Source organism: Hibiscus syriacus, unplaced genomic scaffold, assembly GCF_006381635.1.
Source record: "Hibiscus syriacus cultivar Baekdansim isolate YM2019G1 unplaced genomic scaffold, ASM638163v2 tig00110392_pilon, whole genome shotgun sequence".
Lineage (NCBI taxonomy): Eukaryota > Viridiplantae > Streptophyta > Magnoliopsida > Malvales > Malvaceae > Hibiscus > Hibiscus syriacus.
This window is the reverse complement of record NW_024062720.1, coordinates 773,706-788,859: the sequence shown is the minus strand read 5'-3', so window position 1 is coordinate 788,859 and position 15,154 is coordinate 773,706.

Sequence of the window (15,154 nt, the reverse complement as noted above, 5' to 3'; positions counted from 1 at the left end):
GCTGAACTTTAATATGAAGATATAGACAATTCAGGACCAAATTTTTAATATTCATTTTTAAATCGAATTGAATGACCAAACAAAGATATCTAAAATCTCGATTTTTCCATTCATATAATAAAATAATTATCTAATTCATTGTAGCATGACAGAAATCCAAGTTAAATGATCATACACCAACAAAAATAAAGGACCAACGTAGGAAAAGTAATCATATTAAGGGACTAATTCATACTTTACCACTTTATAAAAGTTGCATCTAGGAATACCGGGGAAGAAGTTATAAAAAAATATTTTAAAATTTTATACTATATTAAATGAACTATGCACTTAAAGAAAGTAATTTCTATCAATTTTTTATTCATAAATATATATCTTTCATTCGATTTTAAAAATCCCTTTGATATATGTAGGGAGAATCGAGGAGAGCGGTCAGGGATAACGTACCTTTAAAATTTTTAAATTTTCATATAATTTAACTCCAACACAAAATTTTCATCCATAGTTTAAATTTTGAAATTGTTAATGAGGTAACAAGGTTGAAGGGTATCCCATAATATATATCTATAAAATATTTAATATGAATTAATCGATCAATAAATCTATGTTAATGTGATCTAAACTAACTAAATATTTTTTTTCAATATTTAATAAAAAGGTTACCGGATCTAATAATTGGTGGCACACGCCCACTAGTGGATTGCCACCTGAAAAGGTTTTGAGAATAATGTATTATTTTATTTTAAATTAAGACGAAGATATGATCAAAGACGAATAATGAAAAGATTATCTTTCAACAATATAATCAACAGTGTGTTTACTTTATTAATTGTGTATTATAAAGTGAGTTAATATAATATTTAACCTTTTCAGTGCTTTAAGGTCACTTAAGCACTAAAATTCATATATGATTTTTTTAGAGTTTTTTTAGCAAGCTAATGTCATTACAAGTAGTATCTATTCTAAATATACTCTTAATCATTTGATGATGAAGTTTCAATCATTCTAATGTAGTCGCTGGTGCTCGAACACGTGACCTCTAGAAACAACAACGATTATACAATATTTAGCTAGAGTTGATTAAATTTTAGTATAATCAATATAATTATCATTACAATATCTAATAAGATTGAATCTAAATATATTAAAATATTTATTATCTGTTCATTCATGAATTAAAAAAATTCTGAATATTTATACTAAAAAAGTAATATATTAAAAACCTAATATTTTATTTTAAAGTTTTTATGTTTCTTCCATGGAAAATCTTTGCTATGAAGATTTGCAAATTAAAAAATGAGGATAAAAAACACAAAGAACAATGCTGTCAAATAGGGTACCTAATTATTAGTTATTACCTGTCCCCTCCAGTTTTGGATTAAGTGATTAATTTAAACAACTTTTGGTGGCTTTCATTGGAGCTGATAAACATAATTTAATATGAATTAGGGTTGATTCAGAAAATGTTTACTTACTTTCTCTGTTAGGGTTATCTTTTCTTTGAGTTGATATTTATATAATGTACGTATATGTCTAATTCATGATCCATTTTTTTATTCTATCTAAAAGAGTGAGCAAAAGTTATAAATTTAATCATTCAGAAATCAACATTCTCGCAAAATTTATAATTTTATTTAAAAATTAAAATATAATAAGATAAGATTACTTTATTTATAAGTTATGTCAGTTATTAAAGTTCTTATGGTATTGTTAGAGATTAATATTACCGAATCATACTAAATAATCCTAATCTTAAATCTTAAAACTGTATAAATCAAACGATATATGTGTACGATAGATTTGTTGTTATCTTTTAAGGTATCAGGTTCAAGCATCACATATGTAGGAGTATAAGAGTTCATTATCAAATAGTTGAGAGTCTTTGAACAAATATTCTATTGTATTCACCCCATATTTATAACAAAATATCTTAAAACTAAGAGTTTTTTAGGAAGTATATTTGTTCGGTTGACCAAGATGCTTATCTTTGTTCTCTCATATTCTCTTATGTCATGAATTCTAGACCCATTACGAGCAAATTTATGTTGTGTTAAGTAGGGCAGATAATCTTAACGTTCTTGAAGTTCACGAGCTTAAAATTGTCAAGTTTGATTCGAAATTCAAAATTCAAAATTGATGCTCGATTCAAACTCAAAAAAAAATTGAATTCAAAATAAACTATCAGATTTAGTTCGATTGAAGCTTGAACTTGAGCTCAAATTTGAATCTTAAGTATATGAAAACCTTATATTATATTAAAAAATATACAAATATTAATATTAAAAATAATTTAATTTAAAAAATTAAAAAGTTAATATGTTATATTTTAAATTATTCATGAACTTTTCAAATTCAATTCATTAAAAACTTAAATTAAACCTATCTGATCTAAATTTCCATTAAATTTTAATTAAATCAAACTTAAATAACTCAGTATATCTCTGTAACATTTACAGACTAATAATCTTTGTCCTACAAACGGCTCCAACACATTACCTTATGTAGACACTCATTTTTGTCAGGATTTCTGTTATAGTATATTATGTCATATTATATGGTATATATTATAATTATAGTATATTTTATATATTATATAATATTTATATAGTATATAATATATATTATATTATATATATTATTAATTATTAATTATTATATTATATATTATATATATTATAATATATATTAATTATTTATAGTATTATATATATATATAATATTTATATTATATATTATATATTTATATAGTATATTATATATATTTGTTATATTATATATATATTATGTACTATTATAGTATATAGTATTATTATATATTATATATTTATTATATATATTACTTATAATATTATCATATTTATATTATTAATTTATTTATTTATTATTTTAGGTTTAAAAAGGTTCAAGGTCCAAATTCGGGCCCAGTCAAGTTCAAATCGAACCCAGAGTAAAGCCTAACCGAGAAGTAAGCCCGGTGGAAGCCCAGTAAGGCCTAAGCCCGTCTGCCTGACCCAGCAGGTCTAGGGTTTCAAACTTAGCAAGGACGTTGCACAAATGGTGCGTGGAGGCCACGTGCCAGCAAGGTTACCAACGACTGAAATCCTCGGCACCCGAAATTGGAAAATCGCAAAATCAGAGCAACAACTCGCATGAACTCAGTCGACCGGATTTCCAGCGAAAAAATCGGACGAAAATCCCTTCCATTGTGGGACTACAACGACCGGATTCAAGGATATAAAAAGCCTCCGACAAAGTTAAGTAGGGAACAAAATCCATCGAGCAATCAAAGCAACCAAACAACAACAAAAATCCCACTAAAACCATCGAAGGGAAGAACACCAAAAAGCAGTACACAATAAATATACGAAAATCCACAAGCTAAAACATTCGAATTCGAAAGCAAAAATAAAGCTCAAAGCTTTGTTTCATCGAAGGACGCTGGGAACGCGTAGAAGCCTCATCGGGAAAGGAAAAAACTCCTGAAGTTGAAAAGACATCATCAAAAAAGGTAAAAAATCGAGAGTTTTTTTATATCTACGTCGTTTGGGGTTGATTTTTGAAATTTAGGGGCTAGATTAGATGTCAGGGTGTTAAGATGAGTGTTCGAGGGTGGTTTTAGGTTTTTCGGCCACTGATAGTGGTGGCTAGAGTGGTGGTCGGCGATGGTCCGGGCGGCAAAGACGTGGCCGACTTATGGCCGGTTGGGGGAAGGTTGAGAGAAAATTAAGAGAGAGGAGAGAGTGTTTTTTAAAAAATAATGAGTGAGAAATAAATTTTTTTGGATTTTAGGGCTATTTATAGGGATCTCTGTGTAATTAGAAAATTCTTAAATTATTTCCACAGTCCCTGCAGTTTGATACGAAGTTTATTTTTGTAACACCCCTAACCCGTACCCGACCCGAATCCGAGTCTGATGTGTCACATTGACTTTTCCAACTTTGACTCTTGACAAAATTCAAGAAAATTTAAAACTTTCATTAAAGTAAAAGTGGTTTATTTACATAAATTGACCACAAAACCAAAATCGATCAGAGCATATTTAACTCAATCAATTAGTACATGCCAACTATATTCAAAATAACCAAAACCATTTAAATCATCTATTTTCTGATCTGAAATTTTGTAAGGAAGATGCTGACCTGTCTTACTTTTCTTCACTTCTCTTCTAGCTTCTGTAACCTACGTGTGAAATAATCACACACTAAGTCTATGACTTAGTGAGGCATAAAAACTTATAATGCACTTTATAACATATATCGATACATGCATGTTCTGTTCTATCATGCTATACCAAATTACATGATTTCCTCATATCATGTAAAATCATATCAGATTAATTAACAATAAATACATACATACACATAAATCATCATTAGCAGTTTATCATGTAATCACATACTTTTATGCTTAACCTTTTCAATCAAACACTATACACACACACAACATCATATCATTTCTATAACATTTATCATATCACCAACATATATTTGTTTATATCTCTTGATTAGCCCATGCACATATGTGAGAACTATATATATGTGAGTCTATGGAGGTTGTGCACTAATGCTGTCACCACATCTCATATAAATGAACCGAAGTGCCACGTAGAATTGCACCATAGTGCCATATAATAATGTTCATAAGGACCACATATCATTCCTTAAGAATCATATACATATACTAGGGATCAAGTATGTGTCTCACAAGACTTCACACATGTTCCAAAGAATATATATATATCCCGAAGGACCGCGTAGACCCTCGACTCTTGGCATGCCAACTATACCCCTAGCTCTCATGACACACAACATGGGCATTGTCATTTATACCATTTCATATTCACATATGCATATTAATTATCTTTTATCACATGTCTGATCTCTTATAATCATGTAATCACATAGCTCATGTCATTTCTTGTAAAATCACATATATCATGTAATACATATAACTTATACACTTTCTCATATGTTCACATGGTTCATATCACATGAACCATATCTTTTCATATAGTTTATGTTTTATTCTCTTATATTCCATACATGTAATACATATCAGGCCTGGTTACACAACTCCTTTCTATATAACTTGCATGTACCTATATTCTTTTTCATATACTCACATAGTCATATAGTATAATATTTCATATAACCTCATGAATCACCTCACATGGATACATACTCAAATACTCATAGTTACATATCACTTAAATTATTCATATTTACCTAATTTATGGTCATATAGCTTCTATCACCAAGTCACTTATCTAATCTCTCTTATTCTCATATGTTCATATTTATCATATAACACATAAGTTTTATTGCATATTTATATCTCATTCCGACATCACTAATTCATAATGTAATTGACATCATATCATCTACCTTATTTTGTATTTCTTGGTATGCACTTACATTACCTAACCTACATTATACTTATAAACCTGAATATATTACTTATATTATTTCTTTTATATACAATTTAATCTATTTACTTAATTCAATTCTGTACAACTCCTATAATCATTTCATATCACTCCATAGCTTCTATTATACAACTAATGTATCATAATTTTATTTAAGCATATGAATCTTTCTCCTCTATCTTATCTTATATGCTCGTAGTATCACTGAAGTTCAAGTCTCCTAGTTAATATATTATTTATGTAACCTTTTCTTAATTAGTTCATATCCTTTCTCATAAACTCACTTTTACCATATTCTCATATTATTACTTAAATTATCTCATAGCATGTATACACGTAGTAATATTTCAATTATATATATGTATATATCAAAGATCTTATCACATAACTTATCTTTTATATTCATATAATTTATTATCATATCATATGGTTTATATCATCATAACATAGCACATATTCACATCAACCATATAATACACAATAACATGTCAACATATATAAATCATACACATATATACTTCTATTTATGAATTCATGCATTTTACTATGGAAATAGACTTGTCGCAAGTCTTATTTCCATTTAACATCATATACTACTAATATGCACTCACCTGGCCTCACTAGTCCATTCCAATCTCTTATCTTCCCTTTTATCGATCTTACTTGTCAATGATTCTGGAACTCGTTTAGGCTCTGAATCTACATAATTATACATTTTAAGGCAATTATTAGATACCTACACCTTGTAATTTGATACTAGCAACTTAAACGAACTTATTAAACCAATATTTACAATTTTCCTTTAGGGGAATCGGTTCCCTCCTGTGGGGGTATCGGTTCCCCATGACATTCTGGAAATTTTTGTTCGCTTGAAGGGGTATCGGTTCCCCTTGAATGGGTACCGATTCCCCTAGCCCAGAAATTACATTTTGAGCTCGAAAAGTACTTCATTTTAACTTAAACACTTCCTATTTCAACCTCTTTTATATACTAACTCAAACACACATACTTAAGCCCATTTGTACTCATTTATCCCATCTTAATTCTCAAAAAACCTCTCCTCTTATGAAATTCAATAATCATACTCAAATTTCAACATGTTCTAAATTCCTTTCTATCACTCCAAATCTCTTAATTTAACTATTGACAAGTCAAATTTAACTTCAAATTCTACTTATCAATTCTTTTCCAAAATTTCATATAAAACCTCTAAATCTTTAATCTCTCTTAACCCCTCTATTCTTTGATTTTACCGTAACACAAGCTTTCCTTAAGTTTATCCATCAACTAAAGATCAAAACCAAACTTAAAATTCAAATAATAATCAACTAATAAAACTCTTACCTTTGCCTTGCTCTCCCAGGTATGAAGAAGAAGAAAGGAGAAGAGAACTCTAGATGTTTCTCACATTTTCCACGTTTATATTACTAAAAAAGGGAAGATAAAAATCTTTCCTACGAAAAGACCATTTTACCCTTTTAGTTAATCCATCTTTACTATTTAATCCAAAATCCTTTACTTAAGTCCCTGAACTTTTAGCTTATTTCAGAATTGAGCATAAAGTTTCCAAATTTTACATTTTAGTCACTGACCCGGCTTTTGGGATGTTACAATTTTGGCCACCTATTGTAATTTTGCCCTTGAATTTTGAATTAATTCAATTTAATCCCTATTTATATTTCTTACATTTTTCAAATTGACCGCCTAACTTTTTATTTTTCCTTGCAACCTTCATTTAACATCAAGTTGACCCCTAATTTTTAACTCTTTTCAATTTAATCATCGCTAATATTTTTTTTAAATTTAATACCTTTTTTTTTATTTTATCTTGTTTAACATTAATTTTGATTTGTTTTAGAAAATTTTAAATTGGTCAAAGTTAAGTAATTTGGATCGAAATTTTAAATTTTAGTTTCAATTGTAATTTTCGCAATTAATACAACCGAGAAATCAAATTGGTATCGAAAGGGCAGTATAAGGGTGTTAATATTTCCTTGACTGTAATCGACTCCCGAATCCAACTAACTTTTCGAAAACCGTAGATAAGATAAATGGTAAGTTAAAGTGTCCGATCAACCTAATTTTAAATGATCGGTGGCGGCTCCAACACATCAATTTAAGTCGGAACCCGATTTTAGATCCACCCGAAGGACGGTTACAACAGCCTGACGATTTCACTAGGGACAAGTATGAGAGTCATGCCAAAATTGATTTTCGGTTCCTAAGAAAAAATTGTAAGTTTTGATTATAATTTATCATTTTGATCCTTATTGTTCACCTTTGATTATTATTTTTCAAATAAATAGTTGTACTGACGGTTTTCTAATGGTCTTAGCTTTTAAAAAAAATCATTCATCTCAGGCTCTATTCCCAAGCTCCAAACCATTTTAAAGTGGGGGCGAAAGCAACGCCTTTGTGGGAATTTATTCTCTATATAGGCTTAGTGAGTACCTTCGGGATTCATATACTTTATGTCTTCGTGTGAATTTATTCTCGGTATATACATAAGAGAATGTATCATCTCGAGTTTAGCTCAGTCCACATGAGCTTGTGATGGACTTATGACTGAGGGTCTGGCAGGCCCAATGGGGAACCAACAAGGAGAACTTGGGTACCTCTTTTAGAACCAAACCATGATACTGCAAGAAATTAGAGCCCACCCCAAATCTTCATTCAAAACCTAGGATGCTTGATTTATTTTCTACTTTTTTTTTGTTCAAAGCATGCGAATTAGAAGTATATACAATTAGGAAAATAACATACTGGATAGAGATTATGTTCAGGTAGGAATAAAAAACATGTGGGGTAGGATTTTTTATTTTCATTATTATTTTGATTATTATTTCTATTTTACTAATTTGTTTCCTTTCATTTTTTTGTTTTATTTCCTTTTTTATCATTTGCATCATTTAAAGAGGTGTTGATCCGCAAAGTGTTCGTTAAAACTCAAATAGTTTGCATTAATGGACAAAGGAGTTATAATGCAAGAGGTAAAAAATGTAAAGGTACGACTATGATAAAAAATGACTTAGAAGGAAAAAGGGGACATTCTGCAAGATAACTATGTGTCAGACCTGATTGGTTACGCTTCCATAAACCTCAAACAAAATGATACTCAGGAGTTACAGAACATTTGGGACAGTTGGAAAAATGGCAGGAAACAGAGGTTTTGCTAGCGATATGGTGATTTCGTACACCTGCTATATGTCAAGATAGACGAACCTCTACTTCGAGCCTTAGTGCAATTTTGGAATCTGTGATACAACTACTTCACCTTCAACCAAGAAGACATGGTGCCCACAATTGAAGAGTACACTAACCTTTTACATTGTAAGTTGATCAGAATAGATCGGGTCTTCATCAAATACATCAAATTTTTGCCTTTCAAGAATGGGTTGACAAAGGTTGTAGGGGTTAATGGAAAGTGGGTAATTGACCGGATTCAACACAATGGTAAAGGAGATGGAATTGTTTGGGCTCACATCAAGCAATTAATGAAGAATCAACCCGAAGAATGGAAGATAATTGATCTTTTCGCACTGAGAATCTATGGCCTGATTATTTTTGCTAAAACCCTGGGATACATTGAAGCAGATGTGGTGGAATTATTTGAACAACTGCCAAATGAGTGAACCCTGTACTAGCAATCATAGCTAAAATTTTTCGCTCACTAAACCACTGTAAAAGGACTGGTAGAGGTCGTTTTATAGTATGCACACAATTACTTCAAATTTGGATTCATAGTCATTTTTGGAAGACTGATGAGATATCTTACCGCTGGTTCAATACGACATATTCACCTTTGGAGGAATTCCTTACAACAAAATGGCGAGAAGACATTCCAAAGGAAAAATTGGCAAAGGTATTTATATACCTCCAGGACAAAGACATCGTATAGAGAGCCCCTTAGCTGACTCATAGTGATATTCTTTACCGGTGTGGAGAATCAGGAGTAATAATGTTACTTGGGCTGTAGGGAGGAGTTGACTATTCTCCGTTTATAACACTTCAATAGTATGGGGCACATCAGTTTGTCCCAGTCACACATGAGATATCTGGATTCTAGTTCACATATCATGATGATAATTACAAGAAGAAAGTCAAAGATATAGCCGAGTCATGAAAGAAGATATTTCGTACAGATGGTGTGGTTGCCAAAGACATGCTTACTCCAGACTATATGGAATGGAGGAAATTGAGGAAGAATGACACTGTTCCCATATCAGATCATGAAGACACCCGAACCTTTGAGGAACATCTTAAACCAATTCCCTCTGAGCTGGAGATAGTAAAAAAGGAATTCAAAGCTAAAAAAGAGGAACTAAAGAGAAGATCGAGAGAGTTAGAAGCTGAAAAGTTCCAGTGGAAGTTGGACGCCGATACTCAAAACGATCGAGCAGACAGATTAGAAAAGAAACATAAAAAGTTTTCTTTGAGTTGGAAAATTTGAGAAAAGTGTATCAAGAACAGGTTCAGAAAAATACTAGCTTGAAAAGATCTTTATAGTATCTAAAAGATGAAGTCGACAGCGTGAAAAGGAAATTTGAAGGACAAGATGATAGGGAAGTGCTGGAAAACTAGTTAAGGACTTCCCAAAGACAGTTATTAGAAAGTCAACACTAGAACAAGCGGTTGAAGACCAAGGTAATTGATCTGGAAAGGTCCCTTCAAAGGCAAAAAGAATAGGATGGTAAAACTATAACTGAACTAGAGGTCATCGTGGACAAATTCAAGAAGCAGGCAAATAAACTCCAAATAGTTCCTTTTGATGGAGGACTCTAGTGGCATTTTCGTTGGAAACCATCTCAGCAAAGGGTAAAGGCTAGGGACGCAATCATTCAGGATTTCTTAGAGCTGGTATAGAAAGCAGCCCGTCACTTGTATGGTTTGGCAAGAAAAGCCGGGGTGGTTCGATAAGGCATTCAACCAGTGACAGATGAAGCAAGAAGGCTTGTCAACCTATTAGAAGTCGTTCGGGGTCTAAAAGATCTAGCTAGAATATACCTTTGAATTGTTTTTGGTCTCTTATAAATAACACTTTTGTATCAATAAAGACTATTTATAATAACAGACACATTTTAGATCAATGCATCAGAAATTTCATGCATCTTGCATTTTTACATATTTTGTATTTTTATTACTTTACATTCAAATTAACTAACAAAAAATGTCTCATCGAACAAAGAAACAAGCACTGGACACGCCTTATCCTCATAATATCCGCACAAACAAGAAGACGATGGAAACTAAGATTGCTCAATTTGAGGAAAACATGTTGAAATTGCAAAAAGAGCTTGAAGATAAAATCAGTTAGAATCATCAAAACACTCTAGATTCCATCACTAGGAACAAGGATTCATGTATTGATCAGATCGTTACAAGGTTGTCTAGCTTGAATCAGGTGAAGGCTCTTGGAGCAGGGGCATATGAAGAGGTAAATGTACCACCCACTCCGCAATTGGTTATCTCACCTGGAATTCTACCAGGACTTCAAGGGGACTCCTTTTCTATAAAAGCACAAGCTTCAGTAACCAACCCTCAGAATAATCTGGATGATTATCGTATTCCAGATTTTGATGAGGATGACAAAGCGAAAAAGATGGAGGATAAAATCAAACATTTGGAAGACCAAATGAAAATGGTTAAAGGAGAAGACGACTATTATGGAGTCGATGCTCTGGAATTAAGTCTAGTCCCAGATTTGATTCTTTCTCCGATGTTCAAAATTCCAGATTTCAAAAAGTTTGATGGGAACAATTGTCATTCAACTCACATTACCATGTTCTGCCACAAGATTACAGGACATGTTGGAAATGACCAGCTCTTGATTCACTGTTTCCAAGAGAGTCTGACAGGTTTAGCCATCCGATGGTACAACCAGCTGAACCGCTCATACATCATGACATGGAAAGATCTTGCCAAGTCGCTCTTGGAGCAATACAAGCACGTGATTGACATGAGACCAAAACATGTTATGTTGCAAAGTATGGAGGAGAAGCATAATGAAAGTTTCAGGAAATATACACATCGATGAAGGGATTTAGCTGTGTAGGTTCATCCACCTTTGGATGAAAAAGAAACAAGTAAGCTCTTTGTAACACCTCAACCCGTATCTGACCCGAATACTAGTCTGGGGTGTCACATTAACTTTTCAAATCATTTACTTTTACAATATAACTAAAAATTCAAATTCACATCTAAAACAAAACTGAATAATTTACATTAAATACAATCATATGATTTTACAAAATCGATCAGAGTATATACAATTCAAATCTTTAATTACATGCAAATTAAAAATTAGTATAACAAAATACATACGATTCAATTCTTTTCTGATCTGATCTTTGGAAATGAGAAGTTGATCTGACTTGCCTATTTTTGCTCCTTTATCTTCTCGAATCCTATGTGTGAAACATTCACACGTTAAGTCATTGACTTAGTGAGACATATAAAATGTATACTAGAAACTTTAAATACTTAACAATATATGAGCATTTCATACCATAATAATATATAAAACCATAAAACATTTCATATAACAAAATACACACACATATATATACCATCACAATCAACATTAGCTTCATTATCATTATCTCTATCATTATCATTAATCATTTTAATCATGTAATCTGGTACTTAATCTTTATAAAACATGATATAACATAGAAATCATAACACATTTCACAAAGCAATACACACATAACATCGCATACAATTTATTATGTTATCTCTTTTAATAGCCCATGGTACACTTCCAAGAACTAAAAATATGTGTGGATTTAGGTTGTGCACAAATGCTATCACCACAGCTCGTATAAATTGCACCGAAGTACCACATAGAATGTCCCGAATGACTACGTAGAAATGTCCCGAAGGACCACCTAGAATTGTCCCGAAGGACCACATATATGTCTCAAAGGACCGCGTAGAAACCTCGACTCTTGGCATACCAATTATACCCCTAGCTCTTATATCACATACTATGGGCTTTACCATTTATTTTATTTATTATATCTTATTTCACATAGACCAATAATCACGTAGATTATGTCACATAGCTTATATCTTGTTCTCATATGTTCACATAGATCACATAACTTATATCATATTCTCATGTAATCACATAGGTCATTTATACCAGTTCACATGGGTCATCACACAAACATGTATTCATATAGATCATGTAACATATACAATAACAAAAAACACATATACTCATATTCAAGTACTCATGCACACATAATAATCATATCAAACACATGTTTATATTCATGGATTCATACACTCTAATATCGAAAATAGACTCATCGCAAGTCTTATTTCTATAAAACATCATATACCAACTAGTATGCACTCACCTGTGCCTCACTAGTCACAACAACACTTATAACTCTTAACTCTTACTTAATCAATCTTATCTCGTTAACTCGTCAGATACCTGCTTCCATCCGATATCTACAGGATATATATAATCGATATTAATGTATTAATTCGAATCACTATTAATCAATCGTATATAACATAGGCAATACAAAGTACTAAATTCACAATCTCCATATGAGTAGTATCGATACTCAAAGTATAGTACCGATACTTCCCTATTGTGGTATAGATACTACACTTTAGTATCAACACCCTTAATACATTCTGGAAATCGACCCTTAAAATGGTACCGATATTTAAACATTGGTATCGATACCCCCTGGTATCGGTACTACTATTCCAGTATCGATACTCTATGAAGGATTTACCCACTTTTGCCTTCTGGCACCGATATTGTTCATCCAGTATCGATACCTAACCAAAATCATCACCTATATTTGCTTTGGAGTATCGATACTGTTCATCCAATATCGATACCCCTTGCCAATAATTCAAATTTTCCCTTTCTAAATTCTACCAAAACCAACCATAACCCTTACTTTTAACTCCTAGCAAACCTTTAAACTATAGCATACTTATTACAACTAACTTACAACACTTTAACATTCAAAATTCTCATAGAACACTTAGAACAAAAAATCATACCAATTATTCAACATGTTTTTAATCCACTTCTATCACTTCTAACTTCTTAATTAGACCATTGATAAGTAAAATATGGCTTAAAAATCCATTTACAACTTCTTCCTCAAATATTCACTTTAAAACCCCTTATATTCAATCTCTTGTAATTTATAAATCCTTTAGTTTCTACTTCTCTTTTAGCTTCCTTAAACTTTCTTAACACTTCAAGAATCAAAACCAACTTTAAAATGAAAGGAATAATCAACTTGAGACCAACTTACCTTAATCATGGAGTAACGGGAAAAGAAGAAGAAAAGAAGAAGAGAGTTAAACCAAGTCTCCAGCTATTTCTTTTACCATTTCTTCATTTCTCCACGTGTATAAATAATACCAAAGAATGAATTTTTAATTCATTTCCTTACTAAATAACCATTATGCCCTTTCCATTTCCAAACTTTACTATTAAATCCAACACCAAAATACTCAAATTAAGTACCTAAACTTTTCCAATTTTTCGAAATTGATCACAAAGTTTCAAAAACTTACATTTTAGTCACTAACCCATTTTTTGGGATGTTACAATTCTCCCATCTTAAGAAAATTTGTCCTCGAATTTTCACTGCACAAATATATGAGAATATTGTCTACACGTATCTTCTAATGTTCTCATGTTGATTTCTCTTATTTAATCTTTCGTTTTTACCTTTAATAAACTTGCATTTTCACTCCTTCAATTCTACGTCTACATTCAACCTTTATAAATCCATATAATGTCACTCATCATATAGACAGTAACTCCAATCCTTACCGCTCGAGATCATGAGTCAGTTGATTTCTTTCAACATTCTCTAATTGCTTTGCAACATAAACCAACCTTTACTCTTGTACAATCCTTCAAATATACAAATCCTTATCTCTTTGACTACATCACATCTACATGGCCAAGATACACAACCTTACGCCATACTTGATTAGCTTAACCTGATATTATCTTCGAAATTATTAACTCTATTACACTCACCTTCACCTAAACTTTTAAAACCTGAATATTCTGGTTAAATTAACTATCTATCTATGCTTGGATATAACTGCTACCACTAATCTAAATTCCTGAGACCTTGTTCAAAGATTTTCACAACTTTGAGGTAGCCTTAATTCTTTATCATATATACTTAAGACATATAATTCACGAAATCAAACAATCTTTTCATATACCCTTACTTACTTATCCAAGAAACATTCACCTCGTTCTAATAAAGGGTGCTAACTTAATCAATCTCTTTATAAACGTCCAACTTTAGTCCCTAAAGAAATTCTGATACAAAATTCATAATAACTCTTTTAATCTAGGGTGCATGCCCTCATCACACCAATCACATACATAATTTTCAATCAGAATTAACTCAGCGGTAATTTACTCAACTTATCCATCCCACACTCTTACTCATACACAGTGCAATTCCCTTGATCCAAACTCAAAAAATCAATCTTCATTTGTCTTATAAACTGATCACCGATGTACTCATTTTGGAACTCTTCTAAAAACAATAACCACATCACTTGATCTTTTAACATTCTCATGATAACATTTATCTACTATACTCTAACTTGCCTGCGTAGCAAAGAAACTACTTTATTTCAAAACAACTGAGACCTTCCAATGTTATTCTGACACGTTTTCAACCTTCTAAAATTAACCACTGATCTTGTAAAGGC